Below are 10,234 nucleotides of genomic sequence, written 5' to 3' on the forward strand. Positions count from 1 at the left end.
TACCAAAATCAATTTGAGACTGATCAAATGCCAAAAGCAAAACTGTACATCTAGAGGGAAATATAAGATATAGGATATCTTTAGTCTAGGATGCCTTTATATACTGGGATAGGAAAAGTAGATCTTAAATGAGCAAAAAAAAAAAGAGGCAGAAAACAAAGGAATAATAATTCAAGATGAGAATCTATACGGCAAAAATGCATCATTAAAAGGTTTAAATAAAAGCACAAATGGAAGACTGTATCAGTAACAAATGCAACCAAAAAAGGATTAGCATCCAGAATATTAAAAAGAAAACCTATCACAGTAAGAAAAAAATTAACAACATAACAGATAACTGGGCAAAGGGTATAAACAAGGACCTCAAAGAAAAGGAAAGCAGTATAACCTATAAAATTATGAAAAGATGCTCAATTCAGAGGTGCCTGTGTGGCTCAGTCTGTTAAGTGGTTGACTCTTGATTTAGGCTCAGGTCATGATCTCAGGGTTGTGAGACTGAGCCCCGCACGGGCTCTGAGCTCAGCACAGAGTCCACTTAGATTCTATCTCCCTCTACCTCTACTTCTCCCCCGATTCACACTTGCTCACTCTCTCTCTAAAATAAATAAAATCTTTAAAAAAAAAAAGGATGCTCAATTCACATGAAATCAGAAAAATATAAATTAAATCAATGAGACATTTCTCTGCCAAAAGATAAGCAAATATTAAACTTCTACAAAAATTATCAAGAATATGAAGAGGAAATCCCACTCACTGCCATTAGGAGTATAAATCCATACTATAAAAAGTGTGAAGTTGCCTCATCAATTCCACTTACAGGTATATTCCCAAGGAGATATTTACAGTTACTCACTGAAGCATAATTTATAAAATAAATGTACTGAAACATCTAAATATCAATATGGGAAAGAATAACTACATTATAGTATCCTATAACGCGGGATTATAGGAGAGCAAGTAAAATGAACCAGCTCTAAACTAATCATTTTGTTAACCTTTAGCAGCTTCTTTGAGCTTCTTTTTGCTGCTTTTGTTTTAATCGGTACAATGGAAACATCAATGTCACAAAATGAAATGAAAAAGAGTAATAAAAAATTCAGTAGAAAGCATAACATACATGTCAGCTCCTATGTGATACTAGACTATCAGAACCTGATGTTCTCTTATCTGGGAAACAGGTGTCACTGACACTCTCTGAAAGAGGGACAGGAATGGGATATATGACTAGAAAATTTTAAGTAAATATTTACTAAAACCTCTTAAAAAATGAGAAGAGCAGCTAAATAGGAATGAGGATTAAACAATCAAATGAGGCCCTAGCTCCCATTAGGGTCTCATAAAGGAGACTCTAGAAACATGAATCTATCAACATGTCTCATTCCAAAATAGTTACAGGCTCAGGACCATTATTTAATTTAAAAAAAAACTATGAAATAAAAATTATACTGAGGAAGTGTGTAAAGTTCTAACTTTTCACTATTTTCAGTTTTTATTTTGTGCTGAGTGGGAGCTTCAGATGACTCCAAGCAAGTAGGAGAACTGGGAACTGTATTTTTTTTAATATCCAGTGTCTTTATATAAAAAGAAAATCATCTTGAATAGTAAGCCTGTTTCTAGGAGTACTATTAAGCTATCTTGAGAAGTCAACTTATGACATTTTCCAGAGGGAATTTCAATCTGAATAGTACTGACTTCCCATAAACTATGTGTCTGTCAACCTTCATAAGAGATAGAGGGACATTTGAACTTAGATCATAAAGTGACTTTGGGAAAATCCTAAACCATATCCTGAAGGACCTAACAAGGGACAGAAGAGAAAACAGGCCCCCAGTGTTTGGACACAGCCTGCAAGACTCTTGCATTAATGCTCTGGCCCTTAATACAATATTGAGGATAAATGAAACAAAAAATTATAAAGATTCTGAAAAAACAATCAATAGTAGTCAAGCAAAGCCAAAACAGATCAAAAAGTAAATTAATTACTCAGCTAGTATCTATGACAACTTGTGGAGGTGAAGAGAAATACATCGGAGAGCACTAGATAATTGGTGTTCACTTGGAGAGGAACTTCATGAAAAAAGATATGTCAAAAAGTACCACAAGTGCCTAAAGCTAAAAGGTGTTTCAACTTACAGCGAGGAAAGAAACTAGCCATATTTAGTAATAAAAATCTAAAACATACAGCAAAAGTCCATAAATACTTCCCTCATAACACTTCTCCCCAACTACAGTTGTGAGGCACAAGGATTATTCAAAGCAATAGACTTGCAAAGCCTATTTTAGAAAATAATTGCATTTATTAATTAAAGATTTTAAAATATCATTGGTACTAGAATTCACTTTCAAATGTAAAACATTAAGTCCACTAATATATCTAAAAAGGAATATAACGGGTATATATTAAACTCACATTTATATGTTTCAGTAATAAAAATAATTCACTTTATCAATAGAAACATTAAATAAATTCATACTATATTTAATATTGAGCTGCTCACAAATCTTTCCTGCTACTTATTCTAATTAGACTAGCAGCAAAGAGGCTGATACAGAAATATCAAGACATGTTCACAAGCTCAAGGAGAGGCATCCAGTCCTTCTTCTTCCCCACAGCATCTAATCCAATGCTCAACACACAAGAGGTGCTTAATAGTATTCACTGATATGAGCAGGATACTTGGTTTTAATTTTTTATTGTTATGTTAATCACCACACATTACATCATTAGTTTTTGATGTAGTGTTCCATGATTCATTGTTTGTGCATAACACCCAGTGCTCCATGCAGAATGTGCCCTCTTTAATACCCATCACCAGGCTAACCCATCCTCCCACACCCCTCCCCTCTAGAACCCTCAGTTTGTTTTTCAGAGTCCATCCTCTCTCATGGTTCGTCTCCCCCTCCGATTTCCCCCCCTTCATTCTTCCCCTCAGCAGGATACTTGTTAAGGAACATTTTGAAAACTTAATTGATACATTATTACCACTTATTTATATTAATAATAAAGCAATTAATAAAAGTTATGATGGTAATTCATCTTCACTAAAGTTTTTCTCTCCAATATATAATCCCATATGGAAAAAAAAGAATTGTAAATTAACTCCACTCTATATCTTAAGTTACAGAACTCAAAAATTACAACAAAAATGGCACAATCTGAGATTTTAATTAAGTAAAAGTAGTCTATACCCCCATCTAGTGGCCTCAGAATATAATAGTACAAAGAAAAGTACTTACCCAGGAATGTCACCAAAATACAGGCATCTAGAGTTCACATGTAGAGCTACTGCCTCTTTCCTACTCAGTTGGGACAGCATTGGATCCACCTCTCCTCCTTCCTTCTGTAGATCTGCATGAGCTGGACCTTTGGACAAAACCATGCAGGAATACCATCAAGTGGACTGTTGCCTTTGCCACCTCATATAATTTCTTCCACCCTTAAACTGATACCTATTTGTTACATGAGATGCAAAACTGCATCTTTATACTCACTAAACCAAATGAGCAATAATTAAAAACTGGTCAGAAAAACCTCATACACTGTGGTTAAGGGTATAAATTTTACAGTTTGGCACTGTTTAGTAAAGCTAAATATGTGCATATCTTATGATCCAGCAATTTCACTCCTAGGTATATAAACTAGAGCAGTGGTTCATAACCTCTAGTACACAGATCCCAAAGGGGTCTAGGTACAGAATTCAGAGGGCCTGATAACTTGGATGAAAAAAACGTACATCTTTAATGTCATCAACTTCTAACTGAAAATAAGCATTTCCTTTGAATATGAATGTAAGCAACAAATCACAGTATTTTTTGTACATATCACAATATTATTAGCAAGATAGAGACTTTGTAACCAATAAAAATCATAGATATTGTCAAATTCCATAACAGATCAAAATTTCTTATATGCTTATCACTAATTCAAAATTATATCTCATATCTACTGATAGATCTTGCTATTTGGTACCCTAATAAAGAACTATGCCTATTTCTTTTTGAAGATTTGCTTTTATGTTTTCCAGCTTTTTTGAGATATAATTGACATATAACATTATATAAGTTTGTTTTCTTTGTATCTCTTTTTTTATAATTTATAATTGATTTTCTTTGTAACCCTATTCATTTGTTATACATTTAAAAACATCCAGAGGGAGCTCCTGGGTGGCTCAGTCAATTAAATGCCTTTGGCTCAGGTCATGGTCCTGGGGTCCCAGGATCAAGCCCTGCATTGGGCTCCCTGCCCCATAGGGAGCCTGCTTCTCCCTCTCCCTCTGCCTGCTGCTCTCCCTGCTTGTGATCTCTCTCTCTCTCCCTCTCTGTCAAATAAATAAATAAAATCTTTTTAAAAAATAAAATAAAAAGTTTAATAAAAACATCTAGAGACTATAGACTCACAAGATTTCCAAAGGGTTTTAAGACACAAAAAAGGTTTAGAATGCCTGCCCTGAAAAAATACTTCCATTGGAACCCGGAAACATCTACAAAGAAAAACAGCTTTGTCCATATAGTCAGATGGACAAATAAATTAAGGAATGGGATAGTAAGGAACACAGAAATTAATTACTACAACTACATTAAAATGGGTGATTTTCAAATGCCTAAAGTTAAAGCTAAGAATTATGTAACAAAATTTTTAAAAATCTGATTCCATTTAAAGAAATGTCTAAAATAGACAAACCAAAACAATATCTTGTGTAGTATTATTTACAAATGTAAATTTTAAAGATATCAATGTAATGATTAACACAAAATTCGAGATCATGGTTAATTCAGGGAGATCAGAGAGGGTGTTATAGAGAAAATGGTACCAGGAAAGACCATGTATTGAGCTTCTAGGTTGCTGGAAATATTTTATTCCCTAAGCTTGGTGGCAGGGGCACAGATGCTCATTTTATTATTTTCTTTAAAATGTAGATACATTAAAGACACGTTAAATATACTTTTGTTTGGGGTGCCTGGGTGGCTCAGTTGGTTGAGTGGCTGACTCTTGATTTCAGCTCAGGCCATGATCTCAGGGTGGTGAGATCATGCCCCCCATCAGGCTCTGTGCTTAATGGGGTGTCTACTTGAGATTCTCTCTCTCCCTCTCCCTCTGCCCTTCCCCCAGATCACACTCACACTCTCTCAAATGAATAAATAAATCTTTAAAAGAAAAATAAAAGTAAAAAAATAAATGGTAATCTCAACAAATTCAAAAAAATCAAAGTCATACCATGAATTTTAGCTGACCACAATGCTATGGAAGTTAAATAACATACTACTAAACAATGAATGGGTCAACCAAGAAATCAAAGAAGAAATAAAAATTACATAGAAACAAATGAAAACGAAAACACAACAGTCCAAAATCTTTGAGATGCAGCAAAAGTGGTTCAAGATGGAAGTTTATAGCAATACAGGCCTAACTCAAGAAGCAAGAAAAATCTCAAATTAACAACCTAACCTGACACCTAAGGAAGTTAGAAAAAGAAAAACAAACAAACCCAAAACCCAGCAAAAGGAAGGAAATAATAAAGAGTAGAGCAGAAATAAATGATATAGAAGCTAAGAAAAAAAAAAAAAACAACTATAGAACAGATTGAAGAAATCAAGAGCTGGTTCTTTGAAAAGGTCTACAAAATTGATAAATCTCTAGCCAGGCTCATAAAAAGAAAGAGAGGACCCAAACACATAAAATCACTAATGAAAGAGGAGAAATGACAATTAACACCACAGAAATATGAAAAATTCTAAGAGAATATTATGAAAATCTATATGCCAACAAACTGGACAATGTAGATGAAATGGACAAATTCCTAGAAATATATAACCTACCAAAAATAAAGTAGGAAGAAATAGAAAATTTGATAAGACCAATTACCAGCAATGAAATTGAATCAGCAATCAAGAAACTCCCAAAAAACAAAAGTCCAGGACCAGACAGCTCCATAGGCAAATTCTACCAAATATTTAAAGAAGAGTTAATGCCTTTTCTTCTCAAACTACTCCAAAATATAGAAAAGGAAGGAAAACTTATGAATTCATTCTATGAGGCTAGTATCACCCTGACCAAAACTAGATAAAGACACCACAAAAAAGAGGACTACCGGACAGTATTTCTCACGAATATAGATGAAAAACTCCTCAACAAATTACGAGCAAACTGAATCCAACAATACTTTAAAACAATCATATACCATGATCAAGTGGGATTTATTCCCAGGATGCAAAACAATCAATGTGACATGTCACATCAATAATAGAAAGGATAAAAATCATATGATCATTTCAACAGACACAAAAAAAGCATTTGACAAAGTACAACATCCATCCATGATTAAAAACCCTCAGCAAAGTAGGTTTAGAGGGAATATATCTCAACATAATAAAGGCCACTTATGAAAAACCCACAGCTAACATCATCCTTAATGGGGAAAAACTGAGAGATTTTCCTCTATGGTCAGGAATAAGACAAGAATATCCACTCTCACCACTTGATTCAACATAGAACTAGAAGTCCTAGCCACAGCAATTGGACAACTAAAACAAATAAAAGGCATCCAAATTGGTAAGGAAGAAGTAAACTCTCATGATTTGCAGATGACATGATACTATATATAGAAAATCCTAAAGACTCCACCAAAAAAAAAAAAAGAAAAAATTAGAACGGATAAATAAATACTGTAAAGTGACAGGACACAAAACCAATGAACAGAAATCTGTTGCACTCCTATACACTAATAATGAAGCAGCAGAAAGTGAAATTAAGAAAACATTCCCATTTATAATTGTACCAAAAATTATAAAATATCTAGGAATCAACATAACTAAAGAGGTGAAAGACTTGTACTCTGAAAACTATAAAACACTGGTGAAAGAAATTCAAGACAATACAAAAAATGGAAAGACATTCCATGCTCAAGGGTTGGAATAACAAATATTGTTAAAATATCTATGTTACCCAAAGCAATCTACAGATTTAATGCAATCCCTATCAAGATACCAACAGCATTTTTTACAGAATTAGAACAATCCTAAAATTTGTATAGAACCACAAAGGACCTGGATAGCCAAAGAAATCTTGAAAACCAAAAACAAAACTGGAGGTATCACAACTGAAGATTTCAAGTTATTACAAAACAGCAGTAATTAAAACAGAATGGTATTGGCATAAAAATAGACACATAGATCAATGAAATAGAATATAAAATACAGAAATAAATGCACAATTATATGGTCAATTAATCTTCAACAAAGGAGGAAAGAATATACAATGGGAAAAAGAGTCTCTTAAACAAATGGTGTTGGGAAAACTGGACAGCCACATGAGAAGAATGAAGCTAAACCACTTTCTTTCACCATACACAAAAATAAACTCAATGGATTAAAGATCTAAATGTGAGAACTGAAACCATAAAAATCCTTGAAGAGAGCACAGGCAGTAATTCTCTGACATTGGCCATAGCAACATTCCTCTAGATAGGTCCCCTGAGGCAAGGGACATAGAAGCAAAAATAAACTATTGGGACTATATCAAAATAAAAAGCTTTCAGCAAAAGAAACAATCAACAAAATCAAAAGACAACCTACTGAATGGGAGAAGATATTTCCAAATAACATATGCAATAAAGGGTTAGTATCCAAAATATATAAAGAACTTATACAATTCAACATCCAAAAGATAAACACTCCAATTAAAAAATGGGCAGAAGACATGAACAGACATTTCTCCAAAGAAGACATCCAGATAGCCAACAGACACATGAAAAGATGCTCAACATCACTCATCAGGAAGGAAATGCAAATCTAAACCACAATGATATATCACCTCACATCTGTTAGAATGGCTAAAATCAAAAACACAAGGAACAACAAGTGTTGGCAAGGGTGTGGGAAAAAAAGGAATGCAAATTGGTGCAGCCAATGTAGAAAACAGTATGGCGGTTCCTCAAAAAATTAAAAATAGAACTATCCTACAATCCAGTAATCACACTACTGGGTATTTACTGCCCAAAATACCAAAACACTAATTCAAAGGGATACATGCACCATATGTTTATGGCAGCATTATTTACAATAGCCAAATTGTGGAAGGAGCCCAAGTGTCCATTGATAGATGAATGGATAAAGAAGATGTGGTATATCTACACAATGGAATATAATTTAGCCATAAAAAGAATGAAATCTTGCCATTTGCAATGACATGGATGGAGCTAGAGAGGATAATGCTAAGTGAAATAAGTCAGAGAAAGACAAATCCCATATGATCTCACTCATATGAGGAATTTAAGCAAAACAAATGAGCAAAGGAAAAAGAGAGAAAGAGACAAAACAAGAAACAGACTCTTAACTATAGAGAACAAACTGATGGTTACCAGAAGAGAGGTGGATGGGGGGGGGTGGTGAAATAGGTGATGGGGATTAAAGAGTATATTTATCATGATGAAATAACATAAAATAAATATATATATAAAGAAAAAATAAATAAAAATAAATGGTAGACTGAATTTGTTTTACAATCTGCCTTTAAACCCTGGCTGGTTCACTTAGCATCAGTGAATCTGGGGAAATTATTTAATCTCTCTGAGTCTTACCTTCCTCACTTAAAAAAGGTAGATATAGCTTAATTTACAGCATTTTGAGGATAATTAAAGCCTGTGAGAAATTGAATAGGAGATTGTCTTAGGCACCTGATATCACTTAACAATGTTCATCTATCTCTAAGTTATAGCTGTGAATTTTACTCCTATCTCGTAAGCATTTTCCTTTTAGAAGATCTTCTTGGAAGTTCTAGCTTTCTGCTGGCTAGGAGCAATTAATGATGAGGTTCTGGGGAATGGCAAAACCACAAAGTGAAAGAACTCTGTGTCCTCAATTCAACATGTATAGAAGAGCTACCTATATACTAGGAAAACTCACTTTGGATTCTGACAAAAATAAGTTTGAGTCATAATATACTTTTGGTGTTAATTTGTAAAAGCAAATTCGCCTATGTTAATTAATATATTCCTGAAAGAGACTACCAATATTGAGATCTCTGGCCTCCTTCTCTCCTCAACTTCAGGAACCTGGCAATAAACCTGGCAATAAAGATTATACCTCACAGATGGAACACTGAAAGCTTCTTTGCAGGGGAAATCTTACTAGACAAGAGAAATAACTGACAGATTGTAACAGTTGAGGTGAGGGAAGTACACTGAAGGTCCAGTTAGGTCACATTACAGTAAAGTCCATTACTTAACAAGACCTACCCATACTCATAGGGCTTTCAATTTTTTTTTTTTTTTTTTTTTGGTCTCACTCCAAATATAAGCTGATAGACAAAGGTCATGAAACAATAAATTTTTCATAACTTAAGGGTTTCCAGATTGGAGAGGGTCTATTGAAATAATAGATGGGGGGAAAAAAATTATTCCAAGGCACATTACTGTGAAATTTCAGAAAATCAGGAAAAGTGAGAAAAACATAAAAGCTTCCAGAGAGAAACAAGTCACATACAAAAAAATCAGGAATCAGAGTGGCATAAATTTTTCACTAGAAGCTATAATGCAATGAAGCATTACCTTTAAAAATATGAGGAAAAATTATTGCCAATGTAGAATTTTATACCCAACCAAACTATAAATTAAGAGGGTTGATAAAATTAAGACAGTTTTAGAGATGAAGTTCTCAAAAGTTTAATTCCCATGTACCCTCTCCTAAAATTAGGAGGAAAAAAAAAGACAAGATCCTGAAAACAGGAGGTCGAAACAAGGCAAATTATATTCCCCAGGATATTAGTGAAAGGAGATCCCAGAAGTACTACCACGCCACCTTAGAGAGCAACTAGTCCACACTGGAGCAAGAGAACAATGAATTCCCAAAAGATAACTCTATTAGATGAAACTGATAAGCTGATTAATAGGTTTTAATCACATTGAGAAAAAAAATGTATACTTTTGGCAAAGAATTTGGTGATTAGTAAATGACAGGTATAAAGAAAATAATAGAAACAAATGAAAGAGAGAAAAAAAAAATAGTCACCCTGCTATTGATGACAGTTATAAGTTTAAGCCATATAGCAGTAGCTTAAACTAGAAGATGATTTCTCTTGTAAAATAAGTCCAGAGATAGGCGGTCCACAGCTCCTAGCATGGTGTTCCCTGGTGTCAGAACCTAGGCTTCTTCCCTCTTGTTCCACCATCTCCAGCATGTGGCTTCTACCACACAGTCCAAGAGCTTTTCCCATTATATCCACATGTCAGCATGCAGA

Source organism: Phoca vitulina, unplaced genomic scaffold (genome assembly GCF_004348235.1).
Source record: "Phoca vitulina isolate PV1807 unplaced genomic scaffold, GSC_HSeal_1.0 scaffold21, whole genome shotgun sequence".
Taxonomy (NCBI): Eukaryota; Metazoa; Chordata; class Mammalia; order Carnivora; family Phocidae; genus Phoca; species Phoca vitulina.